This window comes from Miscanthus floridulus, chromosome 17 (assembly GCF_019320115.1).
Source record: "Miscanthus floridulus cultivar M001 chromosome 17, ASM1932011v1, whole genome shotgun sequence".
Taxonomy (NCBI): Eukaryota; Viridiplantae; Streptophyta; class Magnoliopsida; order Poales; family Poaceae; genus Miscanthus; species Miscanthus floridulus.
In genome coordinates, this window is record NC_089596.1 from 37,549,267 (window position 1) to 37,563,731 (window position 14,465).

The window sequence follows — 14,465 nt, forward strand, 5'->3', positions numbered from 1 at the left end:
ACATGCACCCAAACAAATTAAACTATAAAATAGTATTTGCATGTTTTTGTTGGCATGCGGCCTAGCAAGATTGAGTTTATGTATTAGAGAATAATTCATTATCTTCTCACTGGTGTGTTTGTTTCTTTAATTGTATGATTCAAATTCAGCCCATTAGTGGTCCAAACAGGTGATATTGTGCATCCTTTATATGTGGTTGCTCCATCGTGTAGTCATCTTTCGATGTCCGGATGCAATAGACTATCATTAGCGATTACGTCAGTTGTGTCACAAATCTCACCGTTGTTCCCTTCATGAGTGTCGTGTGCCCCTCGATGAGGGCACAAACAGCTTCCTAGTACTAGGCGACTGCACGTACGGTGAGGTGCCAACTGCACATAAGTGGATGACCGCATGCGCAAAGATGTGTACCGATGGGCATGGAATCGGAGGGTGGAGAAGTGGAGGACATGCACACGATTTGAGGTCGTCAAGCAACAACAGAGGGTAGTGGATGTATATGTTAAGACAAACTTGTCATACTAACATACAAATGCATGTATCATAAGAAATATCCCACCAATACAATAGGCAATTAGCTTGTTGGCTTAAAATACATATATGAAAATATTAAATTTACTTGGTGGCTCAATAGAAACCGCCAAGAAAATGAATTATTAATTTGGCGGCTCATTAAAGAATGGCCAAGGAAATACCTTGTTTACTTGGCAGCTGATGACAACAGCCAAGTAAATGCATGCTTTTCTTGGCGGTTCCTAAAAACAGCCAAGGAAACCCATCATTTTCTTGGCAGTTCCTCAAAACAACCAAGTTAATCCATCCTTTGCTTGGCGGCTTGCATAAACAGCCAAGGAAACCTACGTTTTCCTTGGCGGTTTATAATAACAGCCAAGGAATTACATTCTCTTGGCGCTTTTCTGCCACTGCCAAAGAAACGTTATATTTCTTGGCGGCTTAATTTTAGCCGCCACGTAAAATCTTGGCCGTCAAGGCAAATCCAGTTTGGTGTAGTGTACTGTGTGTTTAAGTTAACATTTCTAGTTTAAGTGTCATATATGAAAGTCAATATAATAGGTTCAAGCATCGTTTTTGTTTAGACGGGCTTAACAAATATATTGTATATTTTTAAGTGAATTTACCAAAATAAATAAGCACTTATTATAAGACATATATGCTTATAAGTGTGATATAAATGCATTTAACTACTTAAGTGTTATACATGTATCTGAATTTACCAAAATAGATAAGCACTTAATATTTTAAATTCTTAGATAAAGCATGTATAAAATTAAACTAATTTCAAGCGCGGCAACATTTGGCGGCAAAAATCGGCCCGTAAAAAAAAGGGCGCGTGCGGGATGGGAGCACGGGCGCGAAGCAGAGCCAAATCGCAGCAAGAATACAAGGGTCGGGGGCGGCTAGGTCACAGAAAAGAAATCCATCGGGCCATCGGTCCTCCTCGGATCGCCAGCTCGTTGCCATTGCTCTCCATCGCGCCGCCGCCGGCACCAATCGCGAGGGGAATCAACCCTGCTCATTAGCCCGCGAGGCGACGACGAGCGGGCGGATCCGGTACAGGCGCGCGCTCGGCGGCGACCCTCTTCCTCGGTGGCAGCGGATCAAGCCTGGTGGCGCCTCTTTTCCCATTGGCGGCGGCAACGGCGTGGCGTCAGCATCGGCTTGTTCCATGGCTGCGGGCTAGAAGGGGGCCACGGCGCACAGGTGAGTGGTCGTGCTTGAGCTTGTGGTCTCTGGTTGCAGGTCTGCAGGCTATAAGGGGGCATCGCTGTGTCCTGCGGCGGGACTAATGGCATCAGTGGCGCCGCCGCCGTGTCTTTGCCGTTCGTGCGGTACCTGCAGCTCCAGTGGCAGTTGAGCGCCTCTCCCCTTTCTTGGCCCTCTGTTTTCTTCCTGCGTGTATGGATTTGTTTCGTAGCAGTTAAATTTCTCATGGTGAAGGATTTCTTGTTTATTTTATCATGAGCTTTTAGTGACTCGAACACCCAGCTGTGGCCTGTGGGATGGGATTAATGCTGAATCGTATGACTTAAGTTGCCTCCTACACGGTCCATTGACAATACTAATTGTTGCTGACTGTAATTTAACTAAGGAAGCTGCAAGAGTTTTAGAAAAAAGTAGAAAAATAACCTCACACATTTATCATGAACGTTTGTTGAATTGCAGATCATGACAACTATTATTAGCATTTAGATTTAGATTTAAAAAGGATACAAGAAATTGCCAACATGTGTCCAAAATATTAATTCTTTAACTACAAGAAATTGCCAAAGATTGGGCCGACAGGTTTGAGGAGCAATTTTAGAACAAGGTTATTATGCAATGTGCAAAGCTACAGTCAAGTCAACTAGTTTTTCACTGTGTGTGTCTCATCTTACTGAACATTAACCACTCCTGTTTCAGATATCTGTTCTGTCTAGAGTGAACCATAAGAACCTCATGAACTTGCTTGGTTACTGCGCAATACTTCATACTCTGCTTGTGCTCGTTGATCCGTATAAAAATGCCTATTACATGTGTTGCCTGTAAATGAATTTAGATCAGTAACACTTAGCTAAGAATTTCAGTTTCTCATACTAATGTCGATGATATTGAGTTGGAGCTGTCCAGTTTCTACATCGACCTGATAGATGTGTTAATTATCTTTAAATGACTTGATAGACCTTGTGCTTTATGTTTTCTGGCACTGCTAGTGGGTTTGTACTAATTCTCTGCCAACATGTTTAACAGAACTGACAGTGCTTTGAGCTTTGTATGGTTTTTTCCTTTGTTACCTGGTGATTTCTAGATCAAGGCATGACTTCTGCATTCTTGACATTGAAATGCTATGAAGCAGGTCTAATTACTTCGTGTATCTTTGGTTCTACACAGCTCCACGTTGGCTTTTTCATATTTGCTGCCATTGCTCCTCCAGTTGTATTCTGCCGAAAATCATTAACGTAAGCTTCCTTACAGATTGAATAAAGAATTTTCATCAACCATCATACTTGTTAAGTTCTTACAGGCCAAAACTGTTATGTTTGTTGTTTCTTTGGTTGTAGGTGCTGGTCGTGAGGAATGATCTGAAGATCGGTAAGGGGAAGGTTGCTGCACAACTGCAGGTGAGACCTTTGCTTCACTAAGCCATGATTTAAGATTAGTATATACTGGGAGACGTCTGTGATTAACTTTTTTCACATAGTGGTATCTGGACTGTTGAATTTCGGAAACCATGCTACTCATGTTAGGTAATTAAAACATGAACTGAATTTCTTGTTCATCAATGTTGGTGTTGTTCTAGGCCATAGTCTTCAAACACTGGGCTGACACTCAAGCGAACACTTGGACAAGAAAGAATGAAGGGAACATGGAATATTGAAATAAACACCTTTAATCAGAAGAATTAGGGTTTCATTCTTCCTCCTTTACAAATTACAACCCCCTCAAGGGCACTATTTATACATGCCCGTAGGCTTTTTATGGACATCAATACCCTCACACTACATATTCCGAGCATATCGTGGCCTTTTTTCAAGTATCGGTGCCAAATTCGGACAACACCTTCCCGGGTCACCACCAGCTCCCGTCTTCCCGTTTGGTCCCCATGCCGTACTCTCCCTTCCAGACCTGTGGGCCCAGCCGAGCGAACGCTCATCGGCGCTCTGCGTCTCGGTGACTTCTCGCCAGCGCGAGACCTGCAAGCATAAGAACTCGTAGAATTGGGGATCAGATTACACCTTCCCTTTAGGCCCGCCATAAGCCGCTTGGACATTTCGCTGAGGCGAAGCGTAATGGCTCCTTCCCGTTGCTCCGCTATCGCGGAGCAGACGCCGGGCACCATTTCGCCCTGGCGAAAGGTCAACAGAGGTTGTCGGTCTGTGCTTGATCGATGACGCGTGCCGAAGCGCCATTTTGCTCAAGTGAAATGGCTACATACTGTGCTGGTCACTTTTACCTAACATCGCTAGTTAGGACGTTATTTACGCCCGAGCGAAATGCCAAACGCTGGGTTTTGGTTGCCTTCCAACAGCAGCAGTGGTATCTGGACAGTGCTTGGCGGTGGAGGACCACATGGGGTTCCAAGGGTCCGACCCTGCCCCCAACAGTAGGTTTGCCCATGACCGCACAACGCACATGTACTTCAGACAATGAGGAAGATGACTATTAGTACATTGGAGTTGCATATGTATGAGTCAATAAAACGTTTTGTGGCCTTTTCAGCAGCAGGAAAGTAAAAGTGAGATAACTGCATGCGTGGTTGAATTTCTCAGGTTATGCACTTGCTTTGGACATGACAATAAGTGACTTCCAATCTGCTGCTAAGGTGGGTGCTACCTCCTGTAGTTTTACAGATTCTGGGAGTGGTGGGAATTTATGTAGCTCATGTTTTGTGAACTGCAATTGAAAATAGAACAATTTTTTTTTGTTTGCTTAGACTTCTGCGTCCATTTGAGTTGTTTGGGATTATGCTTTTCTAGTCCTACAATCTCTTAGCATTCTGCAGACTATTTATATGCAATTATTTTGTCTCTGGAATGTCATAAAGAAAGGCTAGAGCTGTAGCAAATATAAGAGTCGTCTCTATTATATGTTTTGCAATCTTTAGGTACCAGTATGCTACCTATCGCATGTGCCTCGATACCTATATACATGATGAACCAGATGCAATTTATTGTCTTCTAATCTAATTATTTGTCATGCTCTTTGTTTTAGGGAATTGAGTTCTTCACTTCCAAGATGGGGAATCTGGAACCATGGCCTTGCCAAGCACTCAATTTGTGACGTCAACAAGCCTAGATTTGCTTTGAAGTTATTGTAATATGATTTAGTATTGTTATGATAAATACATGTTTGGGAGTAAACTTTTTAGTCCTGTTCTTTTGTAGTTTTTTTAAATCTTTGAAGATTTTTTTTTCAATTCCATGAGATGGCTTGGTTGTATATGCTTGTGTACTTTTGCTTTTTTTTTAAATAATGTTTGCCAGCTTGCACAAGTAACAACCCTTCGTTAGCTTGGAGCTCTTCCAAACATTCCAAGTATTATTGCAGTACAAACTTAGCTTTTGCAACGATTTAGTTTTTTGTTGCTATATGTACAACCTTTTGCAATGCAAGCGACTATTACATACAATAAAACATATTTGTTGCAACGTACATACGCTATTAATTTGTATAACGTTCTGTGGCTACTAATGATAGGAACACAATTACGGTGTAGTGGTGAGTAGCTTTCCTTGAGAGTCAAAGGTCTCAGGTTTGAAACCTGGTTATACATTTTTTTTTTATTTTTTTTCCTATAAGCGTTGTGCTCTCGAACCTTACTTATTGCAACGATTTATTTTTTCGTTACTATATGTATAACTTTTTTTGCAACGCAAGCGACCATTACATATGGCTCATTCGTTGCAACATGGACACGCGATTGCAACCATCAACTAAAGAGTTGCAATATCATCTTAGTATTGTAATGTCAATAAAACTGCCTGCAATGCAAATCAAATCGTGGCAACAGTGATCACTTATAGCAACCGTTCTACAGTTGGTTGCGATAATACTTACTTTTCGCAATGGTCTCCATACTTAAGGGCACGAAACAATTTGCGTGGCAAAAATCTCATCTATCGCAACCGAAAGTGCACATAGTTGCGACAACACCCCCTGTTGCAACCATATCTTGTCATTGCGACAAAAAAGCGTGGCATAAGGGTCAGAAGTTAGTAGATGTAGCCCCTGATGGTGGTGCAGTCCTTGAGGAGGTGCTTTGCCTGCCCCCCGTGGAATGGGCAGGGGGCTTCGAGCGCCTTCTCGAAGTGCTCGGGGCACGCGGCCACCATCTCCTCCTCGTGGTGCTTCCGGTCCTTATTCCTCGCGGTGCTTCCAGTCCTTGTTCCTCTTGTCGCGGCGACACTGGGACGAAGCAGGGTCGTCGCTGCCGTCCCCACCGCTGAGGTGGTCGGCGGCCTTGGCCTTGCCACTGAAGTTGGCCTGGACGGTCTCCTCGCCACTAGCGTACTGGGTGGTGACGTCCAGGAGCTCCTGCGTCGCGCGCAGGGTCTCACGACCGAGCGCATGGACGAGCGCCTCATAGGTCATGCCGCAGATGAAGGCGTTGACCATGTCAGCGTCGATGATGTTGGGGAGCTCGTTGTGCTTCTTGGAGAAGCACTAGATGTAATCCCGAAGGGTCTCGTCAGCTCTTTGCCTGCAGTTGCAGAGGTCCCATGAGTTCCCAGGCCGAGTGTACGTACCCTGGAATTGACCGATGAAGACAGAGCAGAGGTCGCCCCAGCAGCGGATGCTGTTAGGCTCGAGCTGCTCGAGCCAAGCTCTGGTCGAGCTCGACACACTACTAGGAATATCCACTTCTATGACGAATAACTTTCGTCACTGAAGGAGCCAAATTTGTCATAATTTCAGTTTTATGAGGAATTTGTGACAAAAAATGGTTTGTCATAGAAGTCGTGTCATAGTTGAAATTCTATGACGAATCCAAAAATATCGTCATAGAAGTGGCTTGATCTGTGATGAAAAACAGTTTTGGCATGCGTGGCAGGGGGCTGCCACGCTGGTTGGCGCTTCCGTTGAAGATGCTTTCCACGTGTACATGGTATAGCCCATGTGTACATGCTACAGCTGGGTGCATTGGAGATGGTTCGGGTATGTGTCATCTTCTTATTACACAACATGACGATCTCTGGTTCTTGCATGTTTCAGGTTCTTACTGAACCACGTGTCGGGTCCCTATTGTTCCACGTGTCAGTTTTCTACTGGCACACGTGTCGTGTTGCCGTCGGATCACGTGTCACTTCTTCATTGGACCATGTGTCGTATTTTATTGGTCCACGTGTCCGTTTCTTATTTGACCACGCATCACAGTGCTGTCCATCCATGTGTTGTATTTTTATACGTCCATGTGGCATGACGATTTTCTTCCATGTGTCGGATTTTTAATAGTCCACATGTCATGCCCTAGCCAATTCACGTGTCATGCACTAGATGGTCCATGTGTCACATTTTTATTTGATCATGTGGCCTATCTTGGTTCTACCGCGTGTAGGACTAATTACATCAGAAAAGTAATTCGAGATCGTAACTACTGCATAGATTGACTACATAATTATTCAAGCTGGCAATTAAATACCAACCATTAACATTTCACACATCAGCAGCAAGCCACTGACAGAGTATCACCATAATAAACTATCACATGAGTCCACACAACAGACCACAAATGTTCACCGCATCAAGTCACAGGAGTTGAAGACTGAGAGTTAATTACCAGGAGAGCTTAAGCGCATGACTTGCTCACAGAGCCTATTGTACTCCTCCTGTTGCCGTTTCTTGAATTCCTCAAACACCCTTTTAGACTTTTCTGTCTTCCTCTTCAGTTCATCCACTAGTTCGACAAGGACTTTCCTATTCACCAGCAAGCTATTCCCGAAGCATTATGTCCGCTGATGTCTCTGCTCTGGTGGAGCTTGTCAGTGTAACACCCTAGGTGTTAGGCTTGCATAATTGCACTTGCATTTGCATGAGCATAAGCATCAAGCATTCTTATATGAGCTTTTACATGTGAAACATACAATTGAAACATGTGAAACATGCCTTGTTATTCTATGTTTACCTTATGTGCATGCTTTATGATCATGGGTGGCTAATGCAAGTGGTGAGGTTTGGTCACAAAAATACCCTAGCTACACTTAGGATGCTTAATGGAAGAATGTTCATGTAGATCACTTTACCTAATTAAGCTCTTAAGTGATGACATGCTTAGTTTGACCTAGGATTTACATGTGATCAATGTATGAAATGACTGTGGAACCTTAGGGGTACCCTAAACATGTTTAAAATGTCACTAGGAACAACTTTGGTATTCATGACTAAAGTTAGTTTGGTCTCTAAGTCATATCTAGTGTAAATCATCATTTTCATGTGGCATGTTTGACTGGAGTTGAACATCACTTTAGAAACTTTGCATGGCTATGCACCCTAAAACAAAGTTGTAGAACTCAAGTAGGGTAACAACTTTTATTTTTGGGTCATAGGCTAGTTCAGCTCCTAACATGCTTGAATTTGGATCACAAAAATCAATGCAATGCCGTTTTTCAGAACTTAGAAAATTTTCTAAATCCCGCGGAGTTTACAGTTTATTGTGTCATACTTTGTGATGATGTAACTCTTAAACCTTTGTGAATTAGCAGATTCATTCTAAAGCAATTTTGTAGCCCTCGCATAGATCTCCAACTTTTATTAAGGTTATTTGTGCTAACTCGCCATGGATTTAGAGTATGGCAGGGGTGAAAACATGCCGACAGTCGACCGACGCTGATTCTGATGGCCTTCGTGTTTAGGCCATCATGGCTGACTGCCGTCAGTCCGAGCACACCAGGTGGAAGCCGTACGCCAGCGTTGCCCCCACCGGTCAGGCCGTCGCAGCCACCTCAACGCCCCGCGCCTACTGCTTCACCTTGCCAGCCTCATTCGCTTCGCTTTGCCGCGTCTGTGCCACACAAAAGCACAGAACCGAACTCACCCTCACCGTTGAGAGCCCGCCGCCACGTAGCTCCTCCGCCGGCCAGCCATTGCGCAATTGCTCGCGCATGTAGATGCGCCTTGCTTCGCTCTACTTGCCCGACCCATTTGCAGTCTCGTTCGTGACCAGGTGAGGGCCTATTGGCCATTTTCACCACCATCGCCATGAATGGACCCTTGCCAGACTTTGAGCTCACCGTGGCCCGAGCTGGCCACCGTGCTTCTTTTCCTTCGCCTCGTCTTCCTCGTGCCTCGTAGTTGCTCTAACCCTACCTCGCCGAACCTCTACTCCTCTTACATCGCCAGCGTGTGAGCCTCGCCGGAGTGAGCTCCACCACCGCGCAGACATGCCCACGGCCAGGCTTCCCTAGCGCACTCACTAACCCTAGATTAGCATTGATAGCTTTGCCTGAGCACCGTAATGCTGAAGCGCCTCTCGCCTGGACCTATCATGGCCGGAGATGGTCGACGCACCACCACGCAGCACCGCCGTGCCGCCATGGCCGGCGATGAACTATCTCTAGTGCGCCTCCGGGCTAACCACCTACACGTATAGATGCGGAATGTTGTGAGGATCATCATGGTGGGGTCGGTTTCGCCGGAGAGTTCACCGTCGGCGAGCTAGCGCCGGTCGACCACCGCCCCTACCTCTGTGCGACTGACCTGTGGGGTCCGCTAACTGCTGGGTCCCGCATGTCAGTGTCTGTAGTTCTAGGTTTTGTTATTTCTTTTTCCTGATTTTTGTGCTAACTTTGGAAAATGATATCTAGGGCTAGGAGTGTCCAAATTGAGTGAACCAAATTTTGTTGGGTTCCTCATGAAGTGTAGTATTTGATAAAAATATGAAATGCACTATTTCTTGTGTTTTTCTAGGAGAATAAAATAGAGCTAGATAAATGCTTTTAAACAGTTTCAATCTTGTAAAATGTATAACTTGAGCTAGGAAAGTGCTAAAATGTGATTCCAAATTTGTTGGTCTTGTATTGTCATGTACCACCTGGGAAAAATATTAGTTGCATTATGATCTTGCTGGAAACAGGAGTTTGCTATTTATCTTAAATAAATGCTAGATTCTTGTGCTATTTTTCATGGTAAGAATATATATCCATTGAGCATGAAACTTTTTGTACAGTGTTCTTGTGCTGTTATGAAGCTAATAAAAATATGAATACTATTGTTTGACACTTTTAATAGGATTTCCTATTTATGCTATTTTAAGCCCTGCTGGCTTGTCATTTTTATGTAGGATGTTATACTTGTTCAAATGCTATGAAATTTATACAGTAGCCTATTGGGACATGCACAAGCTACTGTAATTTTTGTGGAATTTTCTGTACACTTTTGCTATGTGTTTATTATTTCACCTAATTATCTAAATAAATTAATAAAGGCATGAAAAGAATTTATTTAGGAATGGCCACTATGTTTTTTAGTGCTCATTTGATGTATGTTAACTGTTGGTAACATTGGTAGTGCTCAAAGTACCATTCTTGTATGTAGTGAAATATTATTTTCACTATAATTCACTTATAGTGACTTTCTGGATAGATTCTCGAGTTAAGCAAATTACATGGTGAAGATTATGTTTTCTATGAATCTTGTCTATAACAAAGTTGTAGATAACTTACTTATCTAGGTTGTGTTAAATTTTCATGGCATTCGGCCAAATATTTTGTGAGTTATGACTGTTCAAAGTTGGTCTTCAGAACTTGTAGTTCTCTGGAATTTCAGGACCAGATTTGATAAATGTGCCTGTTTGACTTTGTTAACTTGGGAATCATGCTGAGATGTTTAAATATGAATTGTAGACAATTTCATAAGCTTTCCATATTGTGTTGTTGTATGTCTTTTGGGTTAGTACAACTCCAGTTATGAGTTAAACTAGCAGCTGCTGTCTTCAGCCCTTAATCTGTGAATGCAGTGAATAACTTGATTGCTTTATATGAGTTGATGTGATGATTTAGATGCTTAGGATATGAGTGTGTAGTTCTTGCTTTCACGAAGAGATATGCATCTACTCAGTAAAATAAATGTTAATCTTGAATCATCATGTCATTCATGTGTCCGTCTATACATGGCTGTACATTTCATCATCACCTTCCCTCTCTTTTGCATGCATGACTCTTATGCGGTGCATATGCATGCAATAGATGTTCCAAAGGGAGTCATGCTTCTAGAATTTGAGCAAGGACTTCCGTAAGAGCAGCAACAAGTCTAGGAGTAGGAGGTGCAGGTCCCAGAAGGAGGAGCCAACGAAGAAGTTCTTGAGTGTCCTGATCACCAACCATCCTCTTTTCTAAAAGGCAAGCCCCAGAGCATTCTAAGTCTCCTACGTTTTAAAAATGATTACTTTGAGTATCTTTATATGTTTGATGCATTAAGTGATAGGAATTGGATGGAAACACTTGTTGCATATCTATCTATTCCTTGTCCAGTAAACGTACCCTGAATCCTATTAGGTCTAGGAGCAAATCAATGCTTAGCCATGCTTAGACCGGTAAAGTCAGGTGATTTCCTATCACCTGCAAGATAGGATGATATCTGGTCACGGTTGGCTATATTTGCTATTGTGGAAATAACCATGTGTTAATAATAAATGGAGACCGGGCGGGATGTCGATAGAGAAGCAACAAGGCAAGAAAGTCCTGGATGTGGATCTATCGCCATCTGTGTTGATTAAGGACCGATTCACTGTACGTCCTCATATCATGTTGAACGCATGCCTATCACTTTGTTGGCCGGATATCTCGTTTCGACAGGCGAAACCGAGTAGCTCAACTCAGGCCGGAAGCCGGGAAGTGAAAGTGCGCACTCTGGCGGTAGTAAGGATGTGTGGGGAGCCATTGGTGTAAGTTCGAAGGAGAGATTGACCTCTTGGCAGAGTGGATTCCCTGAGAGTGCGGCGCTGCTCGGACCCACGAATTTGTTCCTGAGCGGTACCAAAGGTGACCCGAGGCAACCACTGATCAGGTTGATTGGGTGTGTGTTAGGAATAATTCCCTAGCTAGGTAGGAATCGATTTGAGTCATCATCTCTCCCAGATAGTGAGAACTTGACTGAGCAGCGGCAACATAGAGACATTTAATTGAACTTGATGGTTATAATGATGATGATGTTACAACATTATACCGGATATGGTTACTAATGTTTGGATTTTAATCAAGTGCTTGCTCTAGTACAGGTGCTAATCTAGATGATAGGTCAAATTGGTAACTTGCTGCTTAACTAATAATTTAAATTATGCTATTGGATCATTACAGGCTTTTATGCAAAATGGTTGTCAAGCGAGATCCACCGAATAAAGCCTTACATACTCCTTGGTGTCATTTATTTTTGGTTTACGACGGGTAAGTCTAGCTGAGTGCATTCTCGTACTCAGGGTTTATTCCCTCTTGTTGCAGATGGTGTGCTTTATAATGGCTACTGCAAGTATTGTCTCCACCCTGCTGGTGATGAAGACTTGATCTTGGGCATGATCTTCTATGTTATCTTATCATGATGCTTTTGCTGGATACGACTATGGAACTGACTTGTATTTGAACTAAGTGTGTGTGATGGTTTCCAACTACTTTGCTTCTGCTATTTGTGAACTCATGTTGTAATGACTATGTGAACTCCGATGTATGAGATACTTGTGAACTACTTGTGAAATGGATGTAACATGTGGCTTGTTATATTGAATCACTACGATCTTGGTTGTATGCAAGTTGATTTGAAATCCTTCGTGGTTTCAATTGACTACCGGGTTTATATGGGTTCAAGTATGACGGTTTGATCACTTCGGTGATTGCTTTCGTACTTGTGCTCTTATAAATTGGTCGGTTCTATTATAGTTGGCATCAGAGCAAGATTCAACATTAAACATGTCATATGTGTATTTAAAACAAAGGTTTTTGTTTGCAAAATCAGTTTTGACAACTTATAGCCACTTATATATAGGTGTGTTCAAATCTGAAATTTTACCTAAGTGTGCCAGTGGTCATATCCTCTATGCCCAAATAAGGACTTTTAGGTGGCTTATTTAAGTAATGGCTTTGGGGGGTAATTGCTTGCATTTTATTTCGTCATCCATACGGCGTGCTATTGTATGAATGCCATCTGCTTGGGTGGTAATGTATGGATCAATTGCCTCTATGCCCAGGTAAGTGTGAGTTGTGAGAGCATGACCATCCAACTGTCGGTCTAGGGGAGAGTTAGCTGTGGTTACTGGAATATTTACATATTACGCACATGTATATATGAATGTACTTAATTGTGGGTATATCTGTCAGGTAGCTTTGGATACCGAAGTATATATATTTGGAGATGTATATATGGAGAGTATCTTAGTTTACTGCTTTCATTGTATGCTTATTTATCTCTTGTGGGGATGGGTTGCAATGAATTTGCCTACAGGTACACTAACAATGCAACGTGTAGCTCGACTAGACACGTATATGAGAGGACATATGTATGCCACTGTGTATGTTGCTAGAATTTTAAATTTTTCCTAAGCTTTGTGAGGACGTACGGAACGTGCATGCATCATGTTCACTTATGTAATTATACTTTTGCATCACTCCTTCCCTTATCATTAATTATTCCATTATATATTTCTTATCCTGTAAGATAATCCTCTCACTCCCAAATTGCAATGTTACTACAGATGGCCGCACCAGCACTCCCACCTAGGAGCAGCACCTTCCTACATGTGTTTGGCACTCCAACTTTGTTGTGGAGGGTGCTACATTTGGGGGGATACGCTGAGCCACCTCGTTATACTTGGAAGCAAGTAGAGGCGAAAAGGAAGGTCATTGTGGTATGACGTTGAGGTGGTTGTGCCGCCTCACAGAAATAGACCACAATGGCTTGGTTGGAGTGTTGAAGCTGATGGACAAACCCCTTGGGAAGGTGCCCAGGTGGCAGCCTTGGAAGTGCTAGTTGATATTTGTCAAGAGTTTGGCGACGAGTTGATCAATGGACCAGCTGAGTCCATTCCTCGAGTAGCCCCGTTAGAGACAGTTTGGCTGGATTTTGAGGATGATCCCTTGGTACTGTCTGAGATAGAGTGGGCATAGAGCTCTAGACCAGCCCTGAGTGCCATGATGGCTGTTCTGAAGATGTTCCATGATCATCAGAGCACTTATGTTAGTGTTTTGATAGCTCTTCAGCAGGCACAGAATGAACGGCGCAAGTGGAAGAAACGTGTGTGCAAGTATGGTAATGAGCTTAGGGCATCCCAAAATGAGATAGGTGGTTTTATGGATGCTTTGGAAACTCGCAGGCAGCAGTTTATGAGCGCTATCAGGGAAAGAGATGCTAACGATGATCAGATCATGGAGTTGACTCATGAGCGGGATGACGCAATCCGTCTGGCACAAACTAGGAACAATGCTAGAGTCATGGCAGAAATTTAGGCTAAAATCAGAGAGAATGAACTCCTCTGCCAGATTGAAGAACTACAGATTGACATTCACCGTCTCAATAATCAGATCAATCCAATTCCTCACCCTATTCTAGTGTACCCCATGGTGGGAGGACCACAGGTGATCTTTGCTGATGATGATGTCATGGAAATAGATGCCAATGTCGTCATAGTGCCTGAAGCTACAGAAGAAGAAGAGGAGGAACTCGAGCCTATCGAGGATGAAGATGGTGAAGGAGTGATTGATGCTGACACTGATGAGGATGCGTAGTTTAGCTATAGCACTAAGCTAGATGCACTAGTTCATAGCTTTTGCTTTCTTCTAGAAGGACATGTATCTTAAATTCAGTTAGTGACTTTGATGTAATCTCTGAGACTTGCATGTTGGCTCCATGTTGATGTGAGCATTAATAAAATTCCAGCTTTGATGTTGGCAAAAATTGGCATGTAAGCGTATGCATCGCGAGAATGTGCGGAGTAAAATATTGGTGATGTTATGAGGATGAATTATTGTGCCTCTATTTATTGTATG

At 43.0% G+C, this 14,465-nt stretch overlaps 1 long non-coding RNA gene across 1 annotated transcript; it reads left to right on the plus strand.

The window, feature by feature from the left end:
• Nucleotides 1–1,373: 1,373 nt before the first annotated feature.
• Nucleotides 1,374–4,962, plus strand: LOC136518625 (uncharacterized). The gene is made up of 5 exons (XR_010774579.1): nt 1,374–1,871; nt 2,890–2,957; nt 3,060–3,119; nt 4,269–4,321; nt 4,711–4,962. It is a non-coding gene; the product is annotated as an uncharacterized lncRNA (long non-coding RNA).
• Nucleotides 4,963–14,465: the final 9,503 nt, after the last annotated feature.